Source organism: Sinocyclocheilus rhinocerous, unplaced genomic scaffold (genome assembly GCF_001515625.1).
Source record: "Sinocyclocheilus rhinocerous isolate Xijiao unplaced genomic scaffold, SAMN03320098_v1.1 scaffold924, whole genome shotgun sequence".
Taxonomy (NCBI): Eukaryota; Metazoa; Chordata; class Actinopteri; order Cypriniformes; family Cyprinidae; genus Sinocyclocheilus; species Sinocyclocheilus rhinocerous.
Window position 1 is genome coordinate 181,432 of NW_015645128.1, and position 14,202 is coordinate 195,633.

General features: G+C 38.8%; 1 pseudogene; it reads right to left on the reverse strand.

The window, feature by feature from the left end:
* LOC107705844 (solute carrier family 12 member 2-like) overlaps window positions 1-14,202 on the reverse strand; it is a 52,885-nt pseudogene that overhangs the window by 7,201 nt on the left and 31,482 nt on the right.

Below are 14,202 nucleotides of genomic sequence, written 5' to 3' on the forward strand. Positions count from 1 at the left end.
CACTCACTATAACAACAAAACATTGCGCTTTTGTAAAATAATGAAAGCAAACAGGATGTGCTTTCTGCCGTCTCGGTCTCTGTGAACTCGAGCGTGAAACTCTGTGTATACTTGCCTTACAGACATGAAAAATATATCTATAGAGAGTGAAATATCTACTTTCAAATGAAACAATTCAAATCTGAAAAAACAATGAAACTTGCATGCAGGCGCATCCACTACTGTGGAGATGACGAGTCCTTGTCGCCGAATTAATCTCTTATGCCGAAAACACAGAAAACACTAGTTTATCAATAGATTATTAAAATGTTAATGCAGTTTAAACTTACTGTTTTTTCCTGACACATTCATCATCATTACTTCTGCCGGTGTGCTGTGGCAAGCATTATGTGTGCGCTTGATAATTTAAATGGTTTATTAATAAACGTGCGATTAGTCGACTAATGCTTAAAATGAACTACTACTAGTCGACCAGAAAAATCTTTAGTCGAGGGCAGCCCTAGTTGTTTACAAACAAAAGGAAATATATCGGTATCGGCATCAGCTATCGGCCAAAATGAGTTGAAAAATATCGGCTATCTTTTGATATCGGAATATTAGATATTTTGGATATTGGATATCGGAAAAAATTCAATATCATGAATCCCTATGGCAATTAATATTAAACTTTGCATTTAAATTAATTTAAACATATACATAACCTATAAATAAGTTTTAATAAATAAAGCTTTTAAAATGACTAAACGTATGCATTTTCTTTTGAGCTCTTTGTGAAACTATAGAAATTATTAAATTTAGTGGACTCATGTGCATATTGTCTTTCTGCTGCCCTCTCAAACCTTTTGTTTATTCCTGCCTTGTAAATGCATTCATTATATTTTTAATAACAACATTTCTAAATATTAAGCAGAGAAGTGAATTGCAGCGACTCTCGCGAGCTGACGCTCTCCATGTTCCCTGTGATTGGCTGTTTGCTGTATGTGTCACACTTCCCGAGCTTTGTAAGCCCGCTGAACCTGATCTAAACCAGGTTGGTTTAAACCGAGTTTGTTCAGTTAGCTTCATGCAACAAGCCACTGAGCAGCTTTTGTGAGTCTGTGGTCACTTATGAGTGAAGGAGTGCTCACAAACCCTCACTGATGGGCACTTCACAACAAAAGTCCACGCGGCATTACGTCAAAGTGCAGTCTTCAGGCAGGAGCAGTGGAAACAGAGCTGTTGTCCATGAGTCACAGGCCTCAGACTCCGACACATCAGAACTGATGGATGGTGTTGAAATCTCACTCAGATCGATTGTTTATAATTTAGTGCCATGTAGGTTACCACCAATATTTCAAAGTGAGAAACAAGTGAAAAAGTAAATAAGTGTACTATATTAAACCATAGACAAAAGTAGATAAGACTTTTATAAACGTTTTTTAAAGTTTGTCTTTAATAAATAGAAAAAAAAATCTGGTCTCACTTCATTAAAAATCTTTTCATAAGAATCATCTGAAGAGTAAAGAGTCCTAAACTTTATTCAGATTGTCAGTTCAAATCAGATTTTATGTACATATACGATTGGATTCTGATCATATTTACCAAGGGTGCATGGCAAAAAATAAATAAAATAAAAATGACATGAAATTCTTTAAAATTTGTACAATCTACATTCATATTCACAAACGTGAACACATCAGACATTGTTTGTAAACATGCTGAATGTCTTTGTAAATAAAAGTTGTGTTGCGAAGAGCGAGTCGAGCAGAAAATGACAAAATACTGCTGGTCTTCACATGAGAGCCGGCAGAGAGACATTCCAGCTTCCTGCCTCATAAAATCCAGCGCAACAGCAGCATGCCACGTTGTAAGACAACTTCTGTTTTGCAAACCATGTTGCTGTTATTCCTGTTTTTTTGGCACAGTCACACTAACACAACATCACTGCCGTAGAAACCAATGCAAATATTCGTAAAATGAATCAGATCTGAACAGATACGATACACAGTGTGGACAGTCGATCAATTAGATCAGATTCCAATCAGCTACACAGATTTGGGCTGAAAGTGTGAACCTAGACATCACAGTCCATCAAAATAGCTTCAGAGATAATGGGTTTGTTTCCACAGATCTGATTTGGTGAAGTTTATTTGTGCTATACTGATCACATTCAGCTTCTTTAGCTGCAGTGTCTGCTCGCTCATTTCCTGGAATTCCACGATGCACTGATACCCGACAAAAAGCATCTTAAAAATCTGTGCCTCCAAGGACCGCAGTCCATTTATAACCTCCATAAAGGTGTTCATATTTGGAGGATGCCAGAGTTTGAAGCTGGGCAATTTTTCCGATTTTATCGATTCGTTCGAATTTAATGTTTTGCCACGATTTTATTTTTTATAAATTGAGGAATCACGATTTTGAATAGAAATATTACCAAACGTTAGAATTAGACACTTTGATAATATGCCAATGTTAACAGTAAAGAGAAAAGAATGATCCACCTGCATGTCTGCGCGCGTGATGAACCACTCTGTGAAGGACCAGAATGAGAATATATCACTACGTGCCCGTCACACAGAATGTGCTTGTGTTGACAGAGATGCGTCGCAGGCAGTGGAATAGGAAAAAAGCAGGAAGATGGGAGTTGAACTTCTTTTAACTTGAGCGCCGTGCTTTTAGAAAGCCGTTTAATGCATGAGATGTTGCAAGAGACGCGAGCGCAACAGTCAAACATAGAAAAAACAATGGAAAGCAGCGCAATCAAATAAAAACCTGTTCAGAACTACTACTGTATGTCTGATATTTCATGTTTGCATTATGGTGACAGACTGAAAGCTGCTGTTCACGGTTTTTACAGAACATTTATAGTTAATAATAGTCTACTGGTGTTAGTGACTTTTTAAAGCATTTTCCTTGTATTATTTCTGAACATATAATATGTATAAGACAAGTTTGTACACGATGTAGTTGTAGTTCATCCATCTTTTTTGCAAATATATTTAACAAGTGATTTGTTTAACATTTTTCTTTAACTAGAGGATTAATAAAGAAAAAGTTACTTAAAAATCGAGAATCGGTCAAACGTTCTGGAAAAAAAAAATATAGATTTTTTTTTTTTTTTTTGCCATATCGCCCAGCCCAATGCTCCTGCAGTAAAAGCTGAAGTATGGTAGGGAATCTATATTCCACTTTTCTGCTGTTTGAACACAAAGGCAGCTGAGACATGATCTTCAGATTTCAATCTGGATCTGTATATACTGGGCTGTATGACAGAAAGCTTTCTTGAATGTTTAAAAGTTGCTGATTATGTTATCAATCGTAGGTTTTCCATTGCAACTTTTTGAACTTTTCTGCTGTGTGTTCTATTTGCACTAAATCAAGCATGCATTGAGAAAACATATGTTGTCAAAGTTGTCCTAGAAAACTGTGTAAAGTTGTGCATATCATGTAGTGAAACTCGAGAAGAGGTGTTTGGGAATTTGGAAAATACAAGCCAATGAACTCTTCAGGTGTGGCCTAGATAGGACAACGTACATATGGACACCTGGTGAAGCAGGCCAATGCAATGATTCACTGCTCTGAGTGAGTGCATTCACTAGAAACCTCATAATGGAGATGATCGAGAAAGCTGTACATCCACGTGTCCTTTCAAATTTGGCAGTTCTGCTCATTTTCTCCAGTTTCTCACATGACTGACCCCTGCTGATCGCCGCTTGTGGCTATATTTGTTTTTTTATTATGGTTATATTCTCAGGCTTCAGAGAGTCCTCCAGAGTCAGATGGAGCTGAGAGGTCGATACTGCAGACCTCGGAGTAATTTATCATAGACAGACGTCAACACTCGCTGTGTTCCCAGCCTGGACCCTTCAGAGAACATGCTTCGCTTGTGTTGTGTTGGGAAGACATTTCAGAAAACACATGGAGTGTGGATGAGATGGGATGTGAAATGTTTTAGATGAGAACTGGCCCCAAAAGGACACGCTGAATCAGAAGGTCACCCTATGACTTCTGAGTAGGGATGCAACGATTATAGATTTTGTTGGTACGATTATTGTCTAAGGAATAATCACGGTTTCACGATTATGACGATTATTATGCATTTATTAATTTCACAAAATTATTAATGTATAAAATCACATGGACGCTCTTTAGATAATAAAGTGTTATTTATTGCTGCCTTTAGAAACAGAGATAACACAGTAACCAATAATACAGCACAGAATAATAATAATAAAGTCCCGTAGCTTCGCGTCAGTCTTGCCTTCAAATCGTCCATTAAAATAGTTTAAAGCCGTGTATTCGCTCTTTAGCAGCAGTTTTTACGGCAATATTTAAATGACACCCTGGTCATTCTTGGTGTACCCAAAATTGTCCCACACTATCGTCTTCAGGCATTTCTCTGGTGGAAATAAAGGATCGCTGCTCGGTTCCTCTGTCATAGTTAATCTAATGTGACAGGGGAAACTATTAATAATGACGGGAATAAACTGAACTATCATTGTAATCAACTGTCATCCACACATATTCATTTTAATAATTTTTATAATAATTCAAATGATTTTACATGTGGCCTGAGAAAATCATGTCTATTATTTTGGTTTGTGAGATCGGAGATCGCAGCATTTAAAGCTGGCGCACCGCTGGTGTAACTTTGTTTTCGTTTTGCGCACGTTGCAACTGTTCCGTTCTGTGCAACAGAAACACTCGGTGTAGCAGAGCCTTTACGATTAATTAACCGTGACGTTTTAAAGTGCGGTTAATTGTGAAACCGGTTAATCGCTGCATCCCTACTTCTGAGCAACTACTGCCAAAGAGGAACATTTTAAAAAATACTCCTGGGAAATAAACTCATCTGCCTTTTAATTTTCAGCATTTTCTACAACAAATGAATGTTTAAAAGACAAAAGTAACTCTGTGGTGAACAACTAACTTCTTCACGAACATACTGAGAAGTAAAAGCGCCAACCTTTCTGGACAGCCGGGCTGTTCTGGACACTGGTGGCCTTGGAGGAGGGTTTGGACGAGTCTCCATCCGAGTCTTTGCTCATGTCCACTGAAACCACCACATCCTTCACAGCTGAAGAATCATCTTTAGAAACAAAGGGAAAGTTCAGCATTGCTTTGAGATCAAGGCAAATTCAAATTTAGCGTGAACGGGAAGTCCAGTTAATGACCAACAGAAAACGACCTCATTACATGGACAATTTCATCCGGCCAAACACTGCAGGTCCACCACGCATGTCCAACTCAGTGTCTTAAAGGCTTTAAAGAGTTAAAGGCAGGGTAGGTGATTTGGGTCAGAAACATTTTTTGTTATGCTGGTTGAAAGTCTCTTCACATCCCGATAGCAATCCCTAAGTCAAGTGCTCTAAATGTATTTATATGTATTTCTATTGTCTGTGGAAGGAGTAGGACCATAAAATGTTCGTCCAATCATATCCCTCGGTCCGAACATTACGATAGGCTGCCTGTTAAAATATGTGTTTGCATACATTTGATACGTCATCAGCGCGCTCCAGCGAGAATGAAAGGCCTTATTACTGTGATGATTCTCACTGGTGAACGAGACATGAGCTAATCATCGTGTCGCTGGTCTGGAGGAGGCGTGGCGTTGCAGTGATTACGCAGGGAGGGAGTGGATCTTGCTTTCAAAGCTAGCTTGCTATCGCTAGCCTTTCCGAAATCACCTACCCTACCTTTAAAACACTTTGTTCCTATGAGAGGGCATGTAAAGCAGAGTCAATATTCGACTTGTGTAGTTCATCGTTAGCGAACTGTGATTCCACTCTTCACAATAAATCAACAGCACTACGCAGCAGCATTTGTCAAAATATGTTTATTCTTTAAAAGAGACTGGTTAGTGTAGTAGTTCAATGTACAGCACTGTACCTTGGCCTTGAATGTGAGAAATATCGAGTCCCTCTCGCAGTCTGAGAATGACGACACCGTACTGAAAATCAAACGCATCACTACACACACACACACACACACAAATAAACAAGTGTTAATGTCTGACAGGATCAAGTCCCACACCATTTACTTCAAAGCTGCATAAACATCTACCAGACGTTCTTCAGCTGTACATACACTAGAAATACATCAACGCACCTGAACACGTCATGGGAAAAACTGCACATTTATGAATTAAAATTAATGCCAGAAAACAATACGTGTTAAAAGAAAATGATACATTTAGGCTTGCAACAGCTAGTCACGGAGTGGTCCACAATAGATAATGTACACACAATACACATACTTTCTGACAGTGTTTAGCATACATTTCTCTCTTCTGTAGCTAAAACAAAAAATTCTGATTAGCTTTTACTCATCTGGAATCTCATGTTACGTTGATGAATAGCAGACAAACAAACACTTCACTATCACTGTATAAGCATAACAGAAGCTGCTGCCACACTCATTCAATAAGATTTTTATTAATAGTGGATTGTTTTCAAACAGAAGATGAAACCCACTGCATTAGGTTTATGTAGGTCTCAACATCCTTTATATCTCCAATACGCCAGTCGTTCTTGAAGCCGAGCACCAGAGTGTTGGGCCTCAATCTACCCAGACCAGCAGCCTGTAAAACACACACACTGGAATTATTTCTATAGGCAAAAAAGCTTTAATACTGAGCTCCTGGCAAACCCTAACCTCAACCCTCATAGAGTGTGTTTTTTCCATTTACTAAGTTTATTTAGCCTTTCTGAATTACAGCAACAGTTAGCATGTCCAATAATGCAGAGAAAGCAGGTTTCCTGAGGCCCTATCAGCACGTGCAACACACACGCGAGAAGTAAATATTTCCAAATGGGTTATAACCAGGGCTTGACATTAACTTTTTTGCTCAGCATCCACTGTGGCTAATGGTTTTCAAAAATGACTGGCCACTCAGCATTTTCACTGGCCACAATTTTGTTGTTGGAAATGACATTTTATATAACTAAAGTTACTGCATACTAAAATTGATTTAAATTGATTTCAAGGTCTTTTTTTGCCTATATAAAGGGCAGTTTTTTCTTAACCTTATTAAATGCACGCGTCATCTTTCATATCAAATTCTTACATTTTATTAATAATTTCACTTCATCTAATAAGACACTATAGGGCTGTTACCAATCAAATGAAATCATTATGAACAAAACCGATCTTTCCCCTGCAGAAGAAACAGAAGCGGCTGAAGTGTTTAGATGCATTTACACACACAGTTTAATGAAGCATTCACACTGCAAAAGTACAACAGCATAAATAATACGAGCTTGCTGTTTTAAATCTGTTTTTTAATATACAAATATGAAATGTTGGGGACAAAATGCAAAGATAAGATACTTTTAAATATGAAAGTAAACCGCCAGTAGATCTTAATCAGTGAGTCATTAATTCAAACGATTCGTTCAGACGGCTGATTCATTTAAGAATGAAGTGAGTGCCTTTCTTTATGAATCACTGAATCATTGACTCAAATGATTCTTTCAGAAACGCTGAATCATTCAGTAACAGCGCTGTGTGTCGCTCAGAGACGCGCGACTGTTTTGCTGCGATCTTTGTTTAAACTATTTTTGTTAATCAAATCGAGCAAAAACAGTCAACACTGACAATATTGTACTAAAATGTAAGTCACTTAATATGAACTACTCGTTTGAACTCTTGTATAAAATCAATGTACATTCAAAATTTACCGTACTACATTTTTACCGCATTATGCTTCTTCTGTGTGCAGTTGTGATAATTTTTTTTATTTCTCCACGAGATTCTCTCACACACAGACAGACTGCACCATTATCAATCACTGTTTACAACAAATGTAATAAAATTCTCAGAAATTTCAGTGCTTCCCTAGTTAGATGCTTTAATCAGATTAGTTGTCAGGCTGGGCAAGTAATATTCCCTTTCACTTGCCCCTTCAAAAAATCCACTTGTCCTTGACAAGCATTAATGCCGAGGTCTGTTACTGTATATAAAATTCACCCCGCCAAAGTGGCTTGTGGGAGGGACTGTGTTACCCGCCACAGCATTAGGCTGGTTGGTGGGTGTTAACGTCAAGCCCTGGTTATAACAGAATTCAGCTATGAGCAGATTATGGGCTCACATGTACTAGGCAGAAAGTGAAGACATGTGTAGAAGTAAAAACATGTTCAAATCAATCAGTGAGCAAGATCCCATAAACAAGTCTTAAACAAATCTTTTGGGAATAGGGCTATAAACCCCCCCTACTCACACACACACACACCTGCAGCAGGTACTGGGTTCCTTGACGAAGGTCTTCAGCCACCACAGGCGTGTAAAATGCCTTGGAGTTGTTGTTGAGGAGCCACCTTTGGTAGCGCAGCATATCACTGTTTATCTCTTTAAAGTTGGGCCGCCGGGAGCTCTGGGAACGAATACACATGTGGAGAGATCAGCTCATGGTTGAATGAGCCAACGGAGGCTTTTCCAGACAATGTACTTGTGACTGGCATGGTCCATAGAGACTGGTTTATTCTACACTACTATAATCTCTGTCCCCACAGAGTTTCATTATTCCAAGAACATGTTCCAATAAGAGCTGCATGACCAAACCATTCAACGTTCTACTCGCTCCTAAAACACCACACACACAATGTGCTCTCAGTGTACAGTAGGAATGCAGGATGGATTGTTCAGGTACTCACGATGCGCACATGGCCGCACACCATCAGACCCACGTTCTTGGTGAAGGCATGGACCAGATGAAGAAGAGCTGGACGTGAGTTTGGAGCTCCAGTCATCACCAGACACTGTGGCCTAGAGGAGACACGACACCATCAGAACATCAGACACTGTGGCATCCCATCACATCTGACTTTAACAACTGCAACGTACATGACATCAAGCAAAAGCAGCACACAGTGTGCCGCACATCACATTCTCATGACCTCTAGGGTCATCGGTCCAGTCGAGAGCAGAACACAAGCTCTGATTAGAGAGCTTCAAAGCAAAAATGTTAAGAATAAAACAGGATTATGCAGAGGGTGAAGCTTTTGATGGGAAGCTGCTGTCAGAACCAGAAATCTCTGAGCCAGGAGGATCAGGCAGAAACCTCTACTCTCAACATGAGATTCAGTCTGAGCACACACACGAAACTCCTTTATCTGTGTCACAGCAGAAGACCTTACACTGAAGATCAAAGATCCTCACAGTAAATCCACAGCGCTGATAATGGAACAAAACTATTCTGCTTTTTTTCCCCTCCTCATTCAATTCCATTCTGACCGCTCATGCATTCTTAATTTTGCATATTTTGATTACATATAAAAACCCTGACATACACTTCAACTTAAGTTAAGTCACCTTTATTTGTATACCGCTTTATACAATACTGATTGTGTCAAAGCAGCTTTACAGAGTCAAACAGGAAAATAGTTTGTCAATAATGCAAGAAGACAATAACAAAGAGTCATTTTTTCAGCTAAAGTCAGTTCATTGATGATTCAGTGATGTCATCATCCAGTTCAGCTCTCTTCCAATAGTGTCGGTGCAATCAGTCAATCGTTCCCAACTAAACAAGCCAAAGGCGACAGCGGCAAGGAACCAAAACTCCATCGGTGACAGAAATGGAGAAAAAACCTTGGGAGAAACCAGGCTCAGTCGGAGGGCCCAGTTCTCCTCTGGCCAGACGAAACCAGCATGGTGTGGTTTAATTTCAGACTGCAACACAGGTCAGATACCGCTTTTCCACTGGGGCTGGTGCGAAAGCTGGAAACGGTGCTCAGCCAAGACTGGCACTCGTTCAGAACTGGCTTACGTTTCCACTGGCAGGGAGCAGAACCCTCTACTACATCACCAACCTGTGACCGGAATCGCTTGGTATCTCTTGCAGAAGAACAGCGTTGATCTCTTCTGCTGACCACTGCTGAACTGACTTATTTAATTGTTGTTGTTAATTTACCTGGATTTCGACGGCTTTTAAATATAGACTTGTTCGAGATGCATTGGCGCCGTGCAAACCGATCGGTGTGACCTCAAAGTACAGCGAGAGTAATTCAAAAGCATAAAGAGTCGTCTGCTCTCCAGTCGCTCTCGCTGTACTTTGATTTCATATGCCAATCAGTCTGCACAGTACCGATGCATCTCAAACAAGCCTAATGACTCCTTTCAAACTGCGGTCTGTAGTGGAAGCTCTGCCTATTGATGTCATAGGTTCCCTTGTTCGAGACCAGCAAGGTTTTGGGGCCGGTTCGGAACCAGAATCTGGGCACCGTCACAGGAATTTTTTGAGTGGAAAAGCGCGGCCCGGTTCCCAATTGGGCCCCGGCTCCGACACCAGCCCCGGTGGAAAAGCGGTAAGATTGAGCAGAGGAATCGTCTGGTTCCCGTGGTCTTGTGCCGATGGTCGTCGAGGTGACAAGGTCTTCACAGGAGATCTGTCTATAGGGCTCATCTAGTTGACATGGTCTCCATTGACATTCAGGGCTGTAGAGGTCGTGTCTAGGTGCTAGGGAGCCAGTGCAGAGTTGACAGAACCGGGCTAATATGGTCATACTTCCTGGTTCTAGTAAGAACTCTAGCTGCTGCATTTTGGACCAGCTGGAGTGTGTTTATTAAGTGCACAGAGATATTTTTAAGATGGAAAAATGCGGTTTTACAAATGCTAGAAACATGTTTTTTTTTAAAGCAAAGATTGCTATCAAATAGCACACCTAGGTTCCTAACTGATGACGAAGAATTAACAGAGCAGACATCAAGTGTAAGACAGTGTTTTAAGTTATTACATGCAGAGGTTTTTGGTCCAATAATTAAAACCTGTGTTTTTCTGAATTTAGCAGTAGGAAATTACTAGTCGTCCATTTTTTTTTATATCAACTATGCATTCTGTTAGTTTTGCAAACCGGTATGTATCATCGGGCCGCAAAGAAATATAGAGCTGAGTTTCATCAGCACCATGTTTCCTGATGATATCTCCCAAGGGTAAAATGTAAAGTGAAAAAAAAGCAACGGTCCTAGTACTGAGCCTTGTGGTACTCCATACTGTACTTGTGATCGATATGATATCTCGTCATTCACTGCTACGAATTTATTGACAGTCAGATAATATTTGAATATTTGAACCATGCCAATGCAATTCCACTAATGCCAACATAATTTTGTAGTCTACTCAAAAGAATGTTGTGGTCGATAGTGTCAAACGCAGTGCTAAGATCTAGTAGCACTAATAGAGAGATACAACCACGATCAGATGATAAGAGCAGGTCATTTGTAACTCTGATGAGAGCAGTCTCAGTACTATGATACGGTCTAAATCCTGACTGGAAATCCTCAAATATACCATTTATCTCTAAGAAGGAACATAGCTGAGAGGATATTGCCTTTTCTATTATTTTTGACAGAAAAGGGAGATTGGTCTTAAATAATAATATTCAGAAGAGGATCTATGACTTCTGGAAGCACCTTTTTTAGTAGCTTAGATGGAACAGGGTCTAACATACAGTACATGTTGTTGGTTTAGATGATTTGACAAGGTTATACAATTCTTCCTGTCCTATAGCAGAGAATGAGGAGAATTGTTCCTTAGGGGATCTATAGTGCATATAGATGATGCAATACTGTGGCTGACGGCTGCATGGTTAGAATTTTATCTCTAATAGAATCGATCTTGGAACTAGGGATGGGCGATATGGGCTTTAAAATATATCATATTTATTGCGATAACGATATCAATGACGATAATTTAGGGAATCCTGTTTCTTTAGAGCAGTGGTCACCAACCTTTTTAGGCCCAAGATCCTGCTGTGCTGTTGGGAAATGTCTGCACCTGTTGATGCTTTATTTTTCGTTAATTTAGCCACTGTATTGAATAAATGACTGGGATAGTGTTTGTTCTCTTCTAAGAGAGACAAAAGTAAGTAGATCTATCAGTTTTTAAAGCTTTTCTATAAGTAAAAGTACTTTCCCTCCATGCAATACGGAATACCTCTAGTTCTGTTTTCTTCCAGCTGCGCTCCATTTTCCGGGCTGACCTCTTTAGGGCACGAGTGTGCTCATTATACCATGGTAGTTTCTGTTACAACATCAAGTTTTTCTGAGCTATTGGATTTGCCGAGAAATTGAGACAAGTCAGAAAGATTATTTACAAAGATTATTTTATTATTTATTTTGTTGTAGAAGTGATGGTTTTACTATATTTGTAACAAGGAGTTGAGTTTGCAGCTTTAGTTCAGAATTTGCAGTTTAGTTCAGAATGTCTATAAATGCTGATCCCAATGTACATTTTTCATTATCAACATGGATATAAAAATCACCAACAATTAAGACTTTACCTGCAGCCAGAACTAAACATGACAGGGGATTTATCATTAACACTTGTTTCTCTGGGTAATGTTATATGAATCACCATTACTTCAAACGATTTATACTTGAAACCATATCTCTAAGAAAAGTACTTTTGTAGAAAGGGATCTAATATTCATTAAGCAAAGCTTTATTTATTTTTTAAATCTGCATTATATCTGTTTTTTATTTGCTGAACAATTAAATTGTTACTCTTAAATTGTTTTGGACGTTTTTTGTATTTTCTAGTTCGGGGAACAGACACAGTCTCTATTAGTGTTGTCAATAGGGCCTTTCGCACCGCTTTAGTTCCAGAACTAAATATACAGTACGTTCCTGCGGTGCGAAAGGCCCTAAAATACCCGGTACTTCGGTACCAAGTCGGTACTAAAAAAATGAAAACTTTACAGTACCAGGTTTTTTAAAGTACCGGTGGTACCGAGTACCCGGTCAACCCGGTTCTTGATGCGCTATCCAAAAGGTGCGCAGATGCGCTCTCTTCATACATACACTGAGACATCGCGACCATGGCGACCTCAAAACAAGGAAACACACCAAACTAACAAAACACTTTAAAGACAGACACCCAGATCAAATGAAAGAAAAAGAGTTCAAGCAGGTAAGTTTCATTTTAATTTTTAATATTTAGATATTCTCAGTGATTCCCATATTGATTTATTTGTGGCGGCCCGAGCCACAATATCAAAACTGACGAGATGGTCCTCACTGCAGAACACAAGATCCAGGGGGCAAGGCTGGATCCAGATCCAACTCCTCCCACCTTACATATACCTAACCTACCCGTCTCCACCCCCTGATCCCTAAACCCCCTAGATGTGGATCCAACCCCGCCCCCTGGATCTTTGTTCTGCAGTGTTACTCACCGTGATTGCTGAATGATTCCGACTTACCACTGTTGTTTGATGAACGCGTGAAAAACAGATCGAGAGAGAAAAGAAACTAAGCGAGAGAGAAAAAAAGAAACGGTAGGAAACGATAGACACGAATGGAAACAAGAATGACAAGCTAACAGGCTAACGCGCCGTGATAGCGGTTTAGATTAAAAGCGAACAATGTCAAATTAGTTTTATATATAATATCAGAAACATGGTGAGAATTAAGTTATATTTTAGCAGTTTAAACAACAGAGTGATAGTAAGATAGAGATTCAACAGAAAAACAGATAAATATAAGTCTTGTATAACATTCAATGACAAAGATATTGAAGATGATCATTCAAAAGTTTGGAGAAAAATGTATGTTTATTCATTAATGGCGCATTAAATTGATCAAAAGTGACAGTATTTCTAAAGTTGCAAAAGATTTATATTTCAAATAAATGCTATTCTTTTAACTTTCTATTAATTGAAGAATCCTAAAAAAAAAAAAGTACCGCACACAACCTTGAAAAAATATAGTGTAAAATATCAGTTCTTTTAAATTTTAATAATATGTCATAATATTAGTGTTTTTAACTGCACTTTGACCAAAAAAAATCTGAATAATTACACATTTTTGCTGTTAGTGCATACTGACACCGACCCTGTCATTTATTCATCAACTTTTATTTTTTACCACTTTTATTTTATTTTTTTTATTTAGTTAAATTACTATTTATTTTAACTTTGTAATTATTAATCAGTGAGTTATGATCTACGTCTGTCTGAACATCATTTCTATAGCTCAAGCACATGAGTTAAGCATCTAAATGCCGGATTACGCTACACTTTGGCCTGATTTGCAGTCTGGACGAGTCGATGCTCGCTGCTTAAAGGGGTCATATGATGCTGCTAAAAAGAACATTATTTTGTGTATTTGGTGTAATGAAATGTGTTTATGCGGTTTAAAGTTAAAAAAACACATTATTTTCCACATACTGTACATTATTGTTTCTCCTCTATGCCCCGCCTTTTTGAAACGCGTCGATTTTTACAAAAC